Source organism: Canis lupus, chromosome 6, assembly GCF_011100685.1.
Source record: "Canis lupus familiaris isolate Mischka breed German Shepherd chromosome 6, alternate assembly UU_Cfam_GSD_1.0, whole genome shotgun sequence".
In the NCBI taxonomy this organism is placed as follows: domain Eukaryota; kingdom Metazoa; phylum Chordata; class Mammalia; order Carnivora; family Canidae; genus Canis; species Canis lupus.
Window position 1 is genome coordinate 58,526,290 of NC_049227.1, and position 13,513 is coordinate 58,539,802.

General features: G+C 37.5%; 1 pseudogene; it reads right to left on the bottom strand.

Annotated features, from left to right (window-relative positions):
• Nucleotides 1-2,157: 2,157 nt before the first annotated feature.
• Nucleotides 2,158-13,513, bottom strand: part of LOC119876343 — a 35,896-nt pseudogene continuing 24,540 nt past the window's right edge.

Here is a 13,513-nt window from a genome sequence, read left to right on the forward strand (position 1 = left end):
TCTTGACAGTTTCAGCTCATTCTCCTCATTCCCACCTGAAGTTGTGATCATGCCTCTTTTCCGTTCTCTTACTCATTCACCAAATGAAAACATGCTAGATCTGCACCTGCCTAACATTTTGATTGCATTTCATTTTGTTTTGTTTTCAATGTATCTTAGTAAATGCTTCAGGCAAACTAAAGCACACTCTTCTCAATTCTGCCTTGGAACTCTAGAAGTTGACGATGTTTTTGTCTGCTATATCTTCCTCTTATTCTTCTCCACGAAGCCGGAACACCTACCACTTATAAATGTATGAAACTTCCCTCTTCTGAGAAATAGTTATGTATAGTTCTTTTCCCTGTTTCTGGTCATCATTTGAGTCCCCCCTCACTCCATCCTTGCTTTCTCCTGCTTCCCTCAAGTACTTACCTCCCCCATGGTACACAACGGTACTTAAGGGGAGACCTCAATGTGCAGTCTTTAAAAATCACTTGTTACCCCATATGGATGTGTTTTCTCCTAGAGAGGGTAAGAGAGCCCTTGAAAGCAAGAGACTTGGAATTTGTTTCCTGCACAAGACATGCAGATGTGGACAGAGTACGCTTTACATTGTGGTCACTCACCCAGTGCTGGCGGACCCACACTGTCTGGTTTCCTGGGGTAATCTGAATCTCATCTGGTGACATTGCCTGTTTTGCAGACATAGGATTAGAAACCCCAAACAGGCCCTGAAATAGCTCTGGTCCCAGAAGCAGATGGCAACCCTTGAAAACGGCCTCTGGCTCTTCCTGCAGAGCCACTCCTCATTTTCAGCCTAAACCTTTCTTACCAGTCTTAGCCTTTATCCACGACTTCTTACTTTTCCCCTCAGGCTCCCATAGTGTAAGTCATCCTCTGGAAAAAAAAAAAAAAAAATCACCAAAGCTCTTCAATCTTTTGTCCGTTGAATAACTCTTGAGTTCTCTTTCTTATGCCCTTTAATGCTCTCTCTCTGAGATAAGATTGGGCTCCTTGGTTTCATATTCTGTTCTCTGTGGGAAAGCATTAAAAATAAGAACTAAACAAAAAGTTTTACTCTGAGGAGAGGTTTCTTTTTCTTTTCTTTCTTTTTTTTTTTTTTTTTGCCTCTTCTTTTCTTTTTGATGTTTAATCTATTCTGCAAACAGATTTTTGCTTATTCTGTCCTTTACTCCATATATCTACGCTCCTGGAGGTTCATTCCTTGTGGGGAGATTTGTTTTTTGGTTTTTTGGAACTTTTATATATAGCTTTTTAGAGATCGTCTCCTTTCTCCACACCCACTCTGCTGCAGGCTTGTGAACTTGAAGGCACATGTGCGTGTGCGTGTGCGCACATTAGAAAGAGAAAAAGAGATTTCTCACCAAGCAGGCTCTTCCCAGGGTCCCCAGCTAGTTTTGGAACCTGTGAGGGAGCAGAGGGTGACTCTGTCCCCTGATGATTCACATGGCCAATGGCTTCTTCAATTCTGTCAAGTTATACGATAGCAGTTTTCCATTTTAGAATTGCCATTTTAGAGTTGGAACGGTCCAGAGGGCTAGTATGTAAAGTAGTGAGGGATATGAAATTACAGCTCAATTTCTGTGGTGTCCATGCAACAACATGGAGATTCATTAACTAAAGACGTTTTATTGATAGAATGAAATAATATATGAAAAATGCAATATAAACTTCTTGTCATTATCTTTCACTATGTATGACATTATCTTCAACATAAGTTACAACCTGATTAAATGTGATAGACATTTAAAAATCCATGCCAAGTCAAAACCCTTCTCTTCATGTACAACATCTTTTGTCTAAACTCTAGCAAATAAAGTACCTTTCATTGTAGGATTTCTGCTTAACCTGATAAGCAAAAACAAGCAAAAAAAAAAAAAAAAACCCAAAAGCAACTACGACTACCAATATTGAATAAAGAATTAAAAAGACAAACACAGGATACTTTTTTTTTTGTTTGAAAATGCAGAATGAATATTAAAGTTAGTACCCCCCCCCCCGCCCCCAAAAAACCCAAAGAAAATAATCAACCATCTCCCCAGGGGTAGACTTTCCTGCCTAGGGGCACACACTTACTCTAGATGTCTCTGCTCTTCGGCTCTCTGCTCCTCTCTGTACAGGGACATACTGAAGCCTGTGCCACAGGAATCCCGATGCCTATGCACCAGTGATGTGGGATTTGTTGTCCAAGATCTCTTTGATGGCCTCAGAGCAAGGCTTCACTGGGATGCTTGGGAGTAAATCCTTTTAGGGGCAGATGTCTGAGATAAATTGTTCTACTCCAGCTAAACCACAGCAGTTCAATGCAGAGTGGCTGGCTTTTAGTGTCCTGCTGGGGCTTGTCCTTGGTTTTCAGCTTGGTAGGTATCCTTGTAAAACTCCTGGACTTAATCATCTCATCTTTGTGGGAATATCCCAGTTGCCTGCAGCTATTTCAATGGCAAATATCACTAAGCAGAAGCCAAAGAACAATCTTTGCATGCACTGGGGCTCTTGCACAGCAGCCCAGGAAACTCACCAGCATCCTGAGGGCACCGGCTGCATTCAGAATATATATTTCAGTGTAGAAGCTTTCTGGAATGATGATTTTCTTGCTCCAAGATGCTCTTGGCTTCAGATTCAATTCAGAACTAAGTCCAATGACAAGGAATGCAATCCTGGCAAGCCAGAAGATGAAATTAAATTTGAAGAGCTGGTATTTGATGTGCTGGTTCCTTTTTTGACCAGTATGCTAAAGACTGGACAGCTGGACTACTGGTGTGTGCACGGCCGGGACCTGAGGTGCCAGGGGCTGCCTGAACTTCTTTTTGATACTATTATTCTTTCATATTGCTATTAAAAAAACTAGTGAAAAGAAACTCTGTTAGAAAAAAGTCTTTATCATTTTGGTCTTGTGGAAATAGAATATTTGTTTTTATTGTAGAATTGTTCTTCTCTCTAGACTTTAAAAAATATTTTTTACAAGCAACTTTAAGAAAAAAAAAATGAGCCAAGTACATGTAGGTTATTTCACTTGACATCTCAGTATTTAAAGATTTTTTTCACCTTTGGGTCAGATTATTACCTACATTATATAGTATGAATTTTATAAAAGTTACTACATGACTGGCAGAAATATGTGGCTTAAATTACCATGATATGTATCACAATTTCTGCTGGAGACATAGATATGTTTTTAGAATTCATAAAATATTTCAAACATACAAAAAATAAAACACTATAACTGATACCCAGATTAAGCCTATGAACTTTATTCCTATTCATGCTCCAAATTCCATTCTCCCCTCTCCCTCTCTAGGGGTAAACTTAATTTTACTATATCACAGGTGGGGTTCCCCAGGAAACAGGCTCTGAGACACTGAGATTTATATGTGGAGGTTTTCTGTGGGATTCTCTCAGAAGACATTGTGAAGGGCGAGGAAAGCAAAATTGGGGAAAGTTTTCAGCATTTTAATTATATGTCTGGGTATGGTTTTCTTTAAACTTATTTGGTGTGGTTCACTGAGATTCTTGGATCTGCAAAGTTATGTCTTTCACCAAATTTGGGACATTTTCAGCCATTATTTAAATATTTTGGGGGACCATTTTCTTTTTCCTCTCTTTCTGGGACTCCAGCAAGATAAATCTTATACCTTTTGATATTGTTCCAATACAAAGCCTTGTTTATTATTTAACTCCCCCTCCCCTTATTCAGATTGGATCATTTCTATAGATCTGTCTTCAAGTTACTAGACTCTGTTTTTTTTCTCTGTTCTACTACTGAGGTCTTCTGGTGAATTAAAAAATTTCTGTTCTTGTAATTTTGAGTTATGGAATTCTCATTTAGTGCTTATTATTGTTTCTATTTCTTTGCTAAAAATGCCTATTATTCCATTTGTTTCTAGATTATTTGCCCTTACTTGAGGTGGCATGGTTCTAATAACTGCCATAGCTTTTTTTGTTTGATAATTTCAATATTTGGGGTCCTCTGAGTGATGATATCTGTTGATCGCCTCTTCTTTCCAGTTGTTTACATTTTCCTAGTTCTTTGCATGTTGGACTGTATCTTGGTCATTTTGAATGCTATGTTATAAGATTCTGGGCTCAGTTAAAATTTGGAGAATGGCTTCTGCTTCTTCTCCTTTTCCTCCTCCTCCTACTCTCTTTTTTTAAAGCAAGCAATTATCACTAGGAAATTTAGACCTCAAGTCCTGACCTGGCTTCTGTGGGCTTAGAATGTCAGTTTAGTTTTCAAAGAGTTTGCAGTGCTATTCTGGTTTTCACAGTTTGTGCACCTTCCCTGGTGGTCTACACCATAGTTCAGTTCTCAAAGCCTTTGCTGTGCTGATTCTGGTAGATTTCATGCATGTTCAGATTGAGAGTGAGTTCAAGGTTTCATGCAGAGGTTTAAAGAATCACCTTTTCTCAACTTATTTCCAGATTTATTCAGCATTTATATATTATTATAGTGTATATATATGTGTGTGAGGGGGCATCCATATTAACTTAGTTTATCATTTTGCCAAAACCAGAAGTCTACATGGTTGCATTAAACAATTTATTACATTCATGTGATTTCTTTTACAACAAAATGATGTACTTTTGATATTTACAAACTTTTATCAAAAGTTCATGTAACAGATGATGTTAACGCTCCCCTACTATTTCCTCAGATCCTTTTGCCATTTTGTTCATGTTGATCCCAGAGGTTTTCACTTTTGACAGCCAGCACCTGCACTGTTATGTCAGAAAGCTGCTTTTAGGCTTTGAGTGTCTAGTTTGCCTGTGGACACCTTGAAGATTCTGGGAATTTGCATCCCTGATGCATAGTCCTATTACCAATGGCCAATTGAGATGGGAGGTAATACTTCAGCTCCCTCATTCCTGATCTGACACCCTTAGGTGTAACCTAAACTGCACAGCTCCCTGGCGGAATTGAGTTAAAGTTATCCCTTGTGAGACTTTGCTGAGTATTGGGATCCTTGATTGGCTCCTTTAACTTCTCCGCCCACTTCCCCATTTCTTTCTGTTTTTTGCTTAGAAAACGTCTTTGTAAATAACTTCCACATCAGTCCTTCTTCCAATATCTGCCTCTGCGACAGTGTAACAGAATTCTAAGATGGCTCTCAAGATTCCCTGGTGGATGTGTCCTGTATAATCCTCATCTCTTGAGCATGAATGGGGCTATTTTTATGATGAGATAGTCACTCCCTTAATTCAGTTACATTATATGGCAAAGGCCATGGGATCCTCACTTCCTTGATTATATAGGACTCAGTTTTAGCACTCTGAAGAGAGAGATTCTCCTGGACTGGAGAGAAGTAAGCTGTCATATTGTGAGATGGCCATATGGCAAGGCCAATCTTGTGATAGTAGAGCATCATCCCAGTTCTTCCACATTCCTGTAGTGACTTTGGGCAAGTTAGTTAACCTCCATTTCTTTTCTATTTGTAGAATGGGAGTACTGATAGTACTTACCACACAGGATCATTGTGAAAATTTACTTAGCAGGTATATAGCTGGGAATAGTGCATGGCACACACACAAAAATGCTTTGTAAATGGGAGCTATTATGATAGGTAGTATTGCTAAAATACATAAATTATTATCCAATAATAATAATTATATAAGTAGTTATTAATAAATAAATATATTAAATGTACCAAAATATGTTAAGAGATCAACATTTTAGTAATAAATACGTAAAACATGAAAATATACCAAATACATTTTATAAAATACATGAGCTATTATTAATCATTCCTTTAAATAATGAAATTGTTATTAATAGTGGCCACATAGTGGTAATACATTACTTAAGCTGTGTGGAATTATGATCCCTTCCTCCTGTCCCTCTTTTTCTCCAACCACTCTTTTTTTTTTTTTTAAGATTTTTTTCTTTATTTATTTATGATAGTCACAGAGAGAGAGAGAGAGAGGCAGAGACACAGGCAGAGGGAGAAGCAGGCCTCATGCAGGGAGCCCGACGTGGGACCCGATCCCGGGACTGACTCCAGGATCTCGCCCTGGGCCAAAGACAGGCGCCAAACTGCTGAGCCACCCAGGGATCCGTCTCCAACCACTCTTTATGTCTTAGAGCCTATTCATCTTCCAAGGTCCAACAAAAAACGTCTTTTCTATAAATCCTTCTGTGATCCCACCTACACTCTGAAATTTCCTTGGTCTACTTATATTTCTCTTCTGGTATTTCTATATTTCTCTTCTGGTATTCAAAACCCCTCTTTCATTGGTCCCTTGGTTAAAAAGGTCTTATCTTGAACTGCACATGATAGAAACTCAATAAATATTTGTTGAATGGATGTATGAATTAAGAGCATTAATAGAACTTTTAGGAGTCTTTAAGCTATTCACTTACCTTAATCTACTAATTTCTCACTAGCCACACAGTGGTGTTCTGATTCATAACTGGAGCTCTCAAAATAAAGATATCAACTACACCAAATAATGTAAATTTTCACTTGTTATTTTTTGGAAATCTGTGTTCATGGGGAATCTCTGGCTGTCTTTTCTTGGACAAAATGGTAGTGTGGAAAGTAGCCAGAGGAGGTTGGAGTGGTTTGAAAGCATGGTAATGCCAAGTGGGGGCGATGCTGTCTCTGTAGGTAAAAATGTTATCAGTATATTTAAAAATGATTTGGGAAAAAAATGATTTGGGGACTCTTTTAAAGTCTGATTTAAAAATTCTATGTCTTCTACCAGAGGCATACCTTTTGGATTGGAAGTAGGTGTTTGCTTTGTGTACAGTGGAGAATGGTTTTGAACCTTGCATTTTGGTGCTCAGTAGATGCTAATTTCCTAGGTGGACATTGAAGCATCAGGTGCTTCACCCCATGATGTCAAGATGAGAAGATCACATTTTTCCTTGACAATAAGAGTATGGGAGTGGATAATATGTTAAATAGTTCTTAAAGGATATGAATGGTGTGCTTTTTGTTACCCAGAACACGTGCTTTTTCTCTTGTACAATGCAAGATAGGTATGGCTGTAATTATCATATTACCTAGCCAGTTAGCTATTCTGTGAGACTGTGATTATGCAGAGTGTAGAGAGAACTTTATTTATGAACTCATTCTCAAGAAAAAAACAAAAGCAAATAGCTAAGCCAGCACATCATCTAATTCTCAATGTAAAATAATGCAGAAGTGCGGAAGATGAACATCTGATTTGTCACATCTGATACACTAATGTTTTATCCAAAAGGAAGAACACATTGTAACTTGCTCAGTCATCTGCATAAACACCACCTGGCCCTTTACAGGCACCTACTCAAATAACAGGAGTCAACGAATGGCAGCTCTGCTCATAGCCTTTTCACTGGTAGAAATAGAAAAATCTCCTCTCTTTTTTTAAAAAAAGAAAGCATTTATGTATCAAAGCAACATCTAATACATTTTTTTTTCAACAGCATAAGACCTAGGTGATTAAAGTGAAGCCACTGGAACCTTCCATATTAGGGAATATATGATCACAAATTACCCAGTTTTTGAGCAGCTAAAAAAAATTCATTATTCTTTAAAAAGAGAGATCAAACCAGTCCTTGTGCAAACCAGATCTTATTATTATTATTGCAACATGAAGCTACTTATTCCCCTGGGTATGTCACTTAGTAAGTCTTGCATCGGAATAGCTATAGTTTTTAGTGTAAAATATTTTGCCAGAGATGGGAGATTTTTTCCCCCTCTGAACTGACACATTCTGGTTGTATGCCTCAGTGATCATACTTTTGTGCTACATTACACACATAGAGGTAGCATCCCATTTCCAGTTGCACAAATATAAAAATGGGGAACCTGGGTCACTAAAGTATATTGTACCAGTTTGTATGTTTTCAAAGAAAGAGTTAGGAAAGACAAATCTCACTTGCTTTTACATTTTAAATTCAAGCTGGCTAACTAGAAGGTGTCAACTACTTAATTTTTTTCATTGAGAAAACCCTGCCAAAGTCTCAGTGTATTTCTGTCCACAGGAGGACAATTGAGTAAGTTAGTCTTCTGGGTGTATCAGTGTGTTTTCATTTTATTTTAAAGAGGAGACCATGTTCAAGAGTCACTGAACTGTGCTGTTGGCCCATTCTGTTATTAAGACTGCCTTTGGGACATCCCTAGACTCCCCAAATTCTTACCTTTAAATATATCTTTTAGTCATCTATCACCCTAAAATTCTTCCTGGGGCCACTTGAAAAGTGACAGTTGGTAGCTCTTTTACTGGATTTCTGAATCATGTGATCTGAGTTTGAGCTCTTAATAGCCTCCTTATGCATCTATTTGGTAGTAGGGATGGTTGGACCCTCTCTGTTTTTGACTTAATGCATCATGATATTATACAGTTTAATTGCCCAGGAAAATCAATGTCAATACAAAGCAAATGTTTAATTTTGTATACACTGTTCAAGTGTGTATTTCATTGTCTTTTCATGTGACATAAGATTCTATTTTAATGTATCTTCTGATTCATGTTGGAAAAGCATGCCATGGATTAAGGAGTGAGAAGGAGTTTGCTCTTTTCCTAACTTCTGGTGCAACATGGAAAGTCATTTTATTTTTTCATTTATTCTACTGGGAAGTTTAAAGTTCTTACTATGTGCTAGTGTTGGGGAGAGAATAATAAAAAGTAGACATGATCCTACCTTCATGCTTTATGCTTTCTAGTCTAGTAAGTTTGAAGAAATATCTAAATAGAAATCAAATGTCTAGATAGAAACCAGGTAGATCTCCTAACATAGCAAAGCAGGAGGATAATAAGGTGTGGTGAGGACTGGCGTAATTTAAACTTAGATTCTTTGTCTAAATCTTCCAGGTGATTACTGCCATGTGAGAATGAAGGCCCTGAGTTAGTATAATTCTAGGCTGTATAGTGCCACTGTACAAATTAGATAAAGGCCCTCCTATATTTTGTGGATATAGACTTGGCACAGCAAATAAGTGTGTTCTGGATGTCAGCCCCACTTACTACTTGGGCTGATTCTACTTGGGCCTATATGGTCTTTTTCAAGAAAATCTGGATATCTGGATTTTTTTTTAATATCTGGATTTTTAAAGTGAAATTTCTTGATTTTTAAATGAATGAATGAATTAAACTCTTAGAGGAATTCAATGAATTCAATTTTTTTTAAAAAATCACTTTATAGATCAAATAAATTTATGTGTTGGATTTGGTCTCCTGGCCACCACTTGAAACTTCTGAATTATAGGTTAAACCTCAGAGATGAGAAGTAACAGTTCTAGTTTATTTGGTCGTCATGCTCCTCAAAAATCTGGAGACAAAAGTATTTTCACTTTTGATCCCAGAAATAAGAAGCATTTTAACTATCTGAATCCTAAAGACTAATTTGAAGAGAAATTGTCTTTGTCTCTGAGAAACAGAGACAATTAGAATACAATTAGAGTTGTATTAGTCATGAAAAATTCTCAGGTGTTTTGTTATTTGAGAATTACTCATCTATAACATGAGTACTTGGGAGTTAAAAATGCAAAGTTAATTGTAAAAAGTAAGTAGAACTTGTATAAATCTCAAATTACCTTGATTTTTTTTTCTTTTAGATATATGGTATTGGTTCTGGGCTATGATTGGTATTATAATAATATTTGATGATGTTACTGTAAAGGTGAGCTAAGAATAACACCAAAAATTTTGCATTATCTCACCCATAATTTGCCTTCTGGTCATGGATTTAGGTTGTCCCCAAATTTTCCATAGTCAGAGGTAATTAATCATTTTAAGTGTTAGCTTGATTAAATTTTGTCTTTGTAATGTTTCATTTTTTATGTGTTACTTTATTTAAGTAAATAAACCAAACCATATCCTACTTGGGTCAATGGAATCTTGAAAGATATGTATTGTGGTGGAAAGAGATAGGTACCAAAGGTGTACCTAACAGCCCTGTGTCTTCTAAGCTGGTACTTCAGGGAAATCTTGTCCTGAGGAATAATGGGAAGTTGCACACAGAGAGAGAACAAATTGAATCTTTTTGTAGAGGTGGGAAGAAAATACCAGGTCTGTGTGAATGATTACTAATGACCTCTTTTGATGAAATGCATTTCTTTTCAGGGACTAGAGTTGTTTGGACCTTATGTAGTCATTACTTTTGTGAAGTTCCATAAACATGAAGTCCTTTTTTATCTGTAGGAAAGTAGAGCATAGGTCAGTGGAAATACTTTATTTTTTCCCTTTTCACCCACAAATGAAATATATATAACTCTGTGCCTAAGCTCTTAAGGAACCCAGACTGCAAAACTGCAAAAATGTAAGCTACACATGCGAAATTACCACAAGCATATGTAGTTATCTAGACTCTGATGCATTCTGGAGAAGAGTGTCCTTTTTGTTCAGAGAGAAGCCTACAACTAATTTCCATTGGGTTTCTAAAACTTGACACTGAATAAAAAAGATTTCATTAGAAAATAAGTTGGAGCTATAAAGTAAGTACATTGTTTTTCTTGATTTTATGGCATCTAAGGACATATATCTTACTTGTCCCCCCAAAAGAGTATCAGCGAAATAATCATTTTAGGATATTCAATTGTATTTTTTCTTCTAACATGTTATTTTTGGCTAGACTATTCGAACTAAAAGGAATCTTAGTGATCCATTTCATTTCTAAACTGTGATACTTGGGACTCCGTGTTGCTTTGGATATGTTTCAGTGTTCCTCTAAGAGTTTAATTAAACTTTCATTTAAAAATACATGGTTAATTCTGAATTATTTAGGTTATCATTGGCAGTAAAGAGGAGGTAATTAGTCATGGTATCAGAACCCTGGCTACCTTTCAGCCAAAGTGGCTTCAATTTTTTATTCATTTATTAAGTAAATATTTATCTAGTGCCTGTGATATGGCCAGAGACTGTTTTGGGTGCTGGGAGTAAAGTGGTTGAACAAGGTAGACAAAGTCCCTGGTCTCATAGAGGATATATTCTGGGATAGAATGGGACAGGGGACAGGAACGGATTTCCAGTATGTACACTTGAGGAATAACTAACTAGAAGGCTTGGAACACCTACCCACAAAGTATATCTAGTAGTCAAGTTCTATTCACTGTGCTAGAGTGCAGCATATAAGTTGATGAGGTTAGGAAGCTATCAGGGCAAGAACATTTAGGTCCTTGGAGTCATGATAAGAGCTTGGACTTTATTATAAATGCAGAGGCAGTGACATGATCTAATTTATGATTTAAAAGAATCATCCTGGCTTCTGTGTGGCAAATAACCTACAGTGTAGCCAGAATAGAAGCAGCAAAGACTTTTAGATGATTTTTGTAGATTTCTACTTCTGAGCCTGATGCCATAGATTGGGGCAAGGCAGTGTTTCTTGCTGAAGACAATTATAAAAGCTGGATGAATTTAAAAACTCTTTATGTAAAAAGCACCTGAGAACTGTGGGAGGAATGAGCAGGACCAATTGGACTACTGTTTCAGAGAGGGGAGATTATGATTAGGGCCATTTCGCCATCCCAGGGCATTTAGTGACTTAGACATGGCCTAAGGATCAGAATTTGGCCCAGGGTGAAGGCTACTTCTGGGGGAAATAAAGGTTTTAGTAATTGTGAGGGTCTAGAGTGACAAAATCCAAGAGATGTCAGATGCATGGCCAGTTTTCACTGTAAGGCATTTGCTAAGTTTTGAGGCTTCACAGGAGCTTAAGGAGCTAGTTTGAAAGCTTCTGAAAAGTAGAGTGAGATATCATAGTCTCATGATTCTTTCTTTCTTTCTTTCTTTCTTTCTTTCTTTCTTTCTTTCTTTCTTTCTTTCTTTCTTTCTTTCTGATAGGCACACAGTGAGAGAGGGAGAGAGGCAGAGACACAGGCAGAGGGAGAAGCAGGCTCCATGCACTGGGAGCCCAACGTGGGATTCGATCCCGGGTCTCCAGGATTGTGCCCTGGGCCAAAGGCAGGTGCTAAACCATTGCACCACCCAGGGATCCCTAGTCTCATGATTCTTGGAAAACAAAGATCCTTCTAGGGGAGGAAGCCCAAAAGCAAAATGGGCAAGAGATGAATTCCCTAGAAAGAGTAGTATCCACAGGTACTTTTCATCTGGGATACTTAACTAAATCTGGGTGTATCTAAAGATTGAAAATCCAGACCTGTCTTTTGGCAGATCATTCCATAGAGCCAGAGAAACCAGCAGAAATTTGGACTTTTTGGGGGCTCACTTGAATAACAAAATGGGAAATTTAAGGAATCTCAGGCACATAGCTAATCTTCATATAGAGATCTTTCCTTGAAGACATTTGCCCCATTTGAAGCTGTGTGGAGTAGAATGCTAGGGCTAAGTTGTAAACCTTTGCAGAACTGAATCTATCTCAGACTTTCAGATTGGGGATATCAAAGTCCTCCAACATTGATGATTAAAAGCTCTGGGAATTCATGCCCTAGGAACAGGATCAAGAGAACTAGTTTGGATTTTACCAAAACCTCATCACAGTGGCAACCCAGCTAAATCTTGGGTTGGCTTGAAAAGATTAGTTCCCCCAGGGGGTGCCTGGGTAGCTCATTTGGTTAAATATATGCCTTCAGCTCAGATCATTATCTCAGGGTCCCAGGATTAAGCCCTGTGTCTGGCTCCCTGCTCAGTGGGAAGTCTGCTTCTACCTCTCCCTCTGCTGCTCCTCCTACTTTTGCTGTCTCTCCCTCCCTTGGTCTATCAAATAAATAAATAAAATTAAAAAAGGAAAGAAAAGAAAAGATTAGTTCCCCCAATAGCTGCTCTTGCTATTACCAGAGATAAGAAAGCCTTTCTGATGGGCAGATGACATGATCTGGAGACCTTATGGTTTTTTGGAATTGAAAAACAAGCCAATAAAAAATACCCAAGCAGAAGCACAGAGAGAAAAATAGTACAAAAACAGATAAGTGCAATGTGTGGGACATTCTGAAAAAGACATGTAATTGAAGTCCCAGAAGGAGAGAAGGAGAGAATAAAGTATAAGTAATATTCAGAGAGTTAGTGGCTACCAATTTTCCAAAACTATTCAAAGTATCTACCTACAGATTTAAGTAGGATAAATATAATGAAAATGATACCTGGATCTCATATATAAAACTGCTTAAAAACTAATCCATAGATAGAGTCTTAAATTAGGTCAGAGAAAGACATTATTTTCAAAGGAACATCAACAAGACTTTCAGCTGACTTCTTGATTTAGGCCATGGGAGTCAGAAGACAATGGAATAGCATCTCTCCCCCTCCCCCAGTTTCATTGAGAAATAATACACACATGACTGTATAAATTGAAGACATACAGCATGATGGTTTGATTTACATATATTGTGAAATGATTACCACAGAAGGTTCAGTTAACATCCATCTTCTCAAATAGATAGAATAAAAGGAAAAAAAGAGGAAAAGAATTAAGGGGACAAATTTTCTTCTTATGATAAGATCTCTTAGTATTTACTCTTTCAGCAACTTTCTTGTATATCATACAGCAGTGTGAGCTATAGTCATCATATTGTACATGACACCCCTGGTCCTTATTTATCTCATAACGGGAAGCATTTTGGTTACCTTCCTTCAA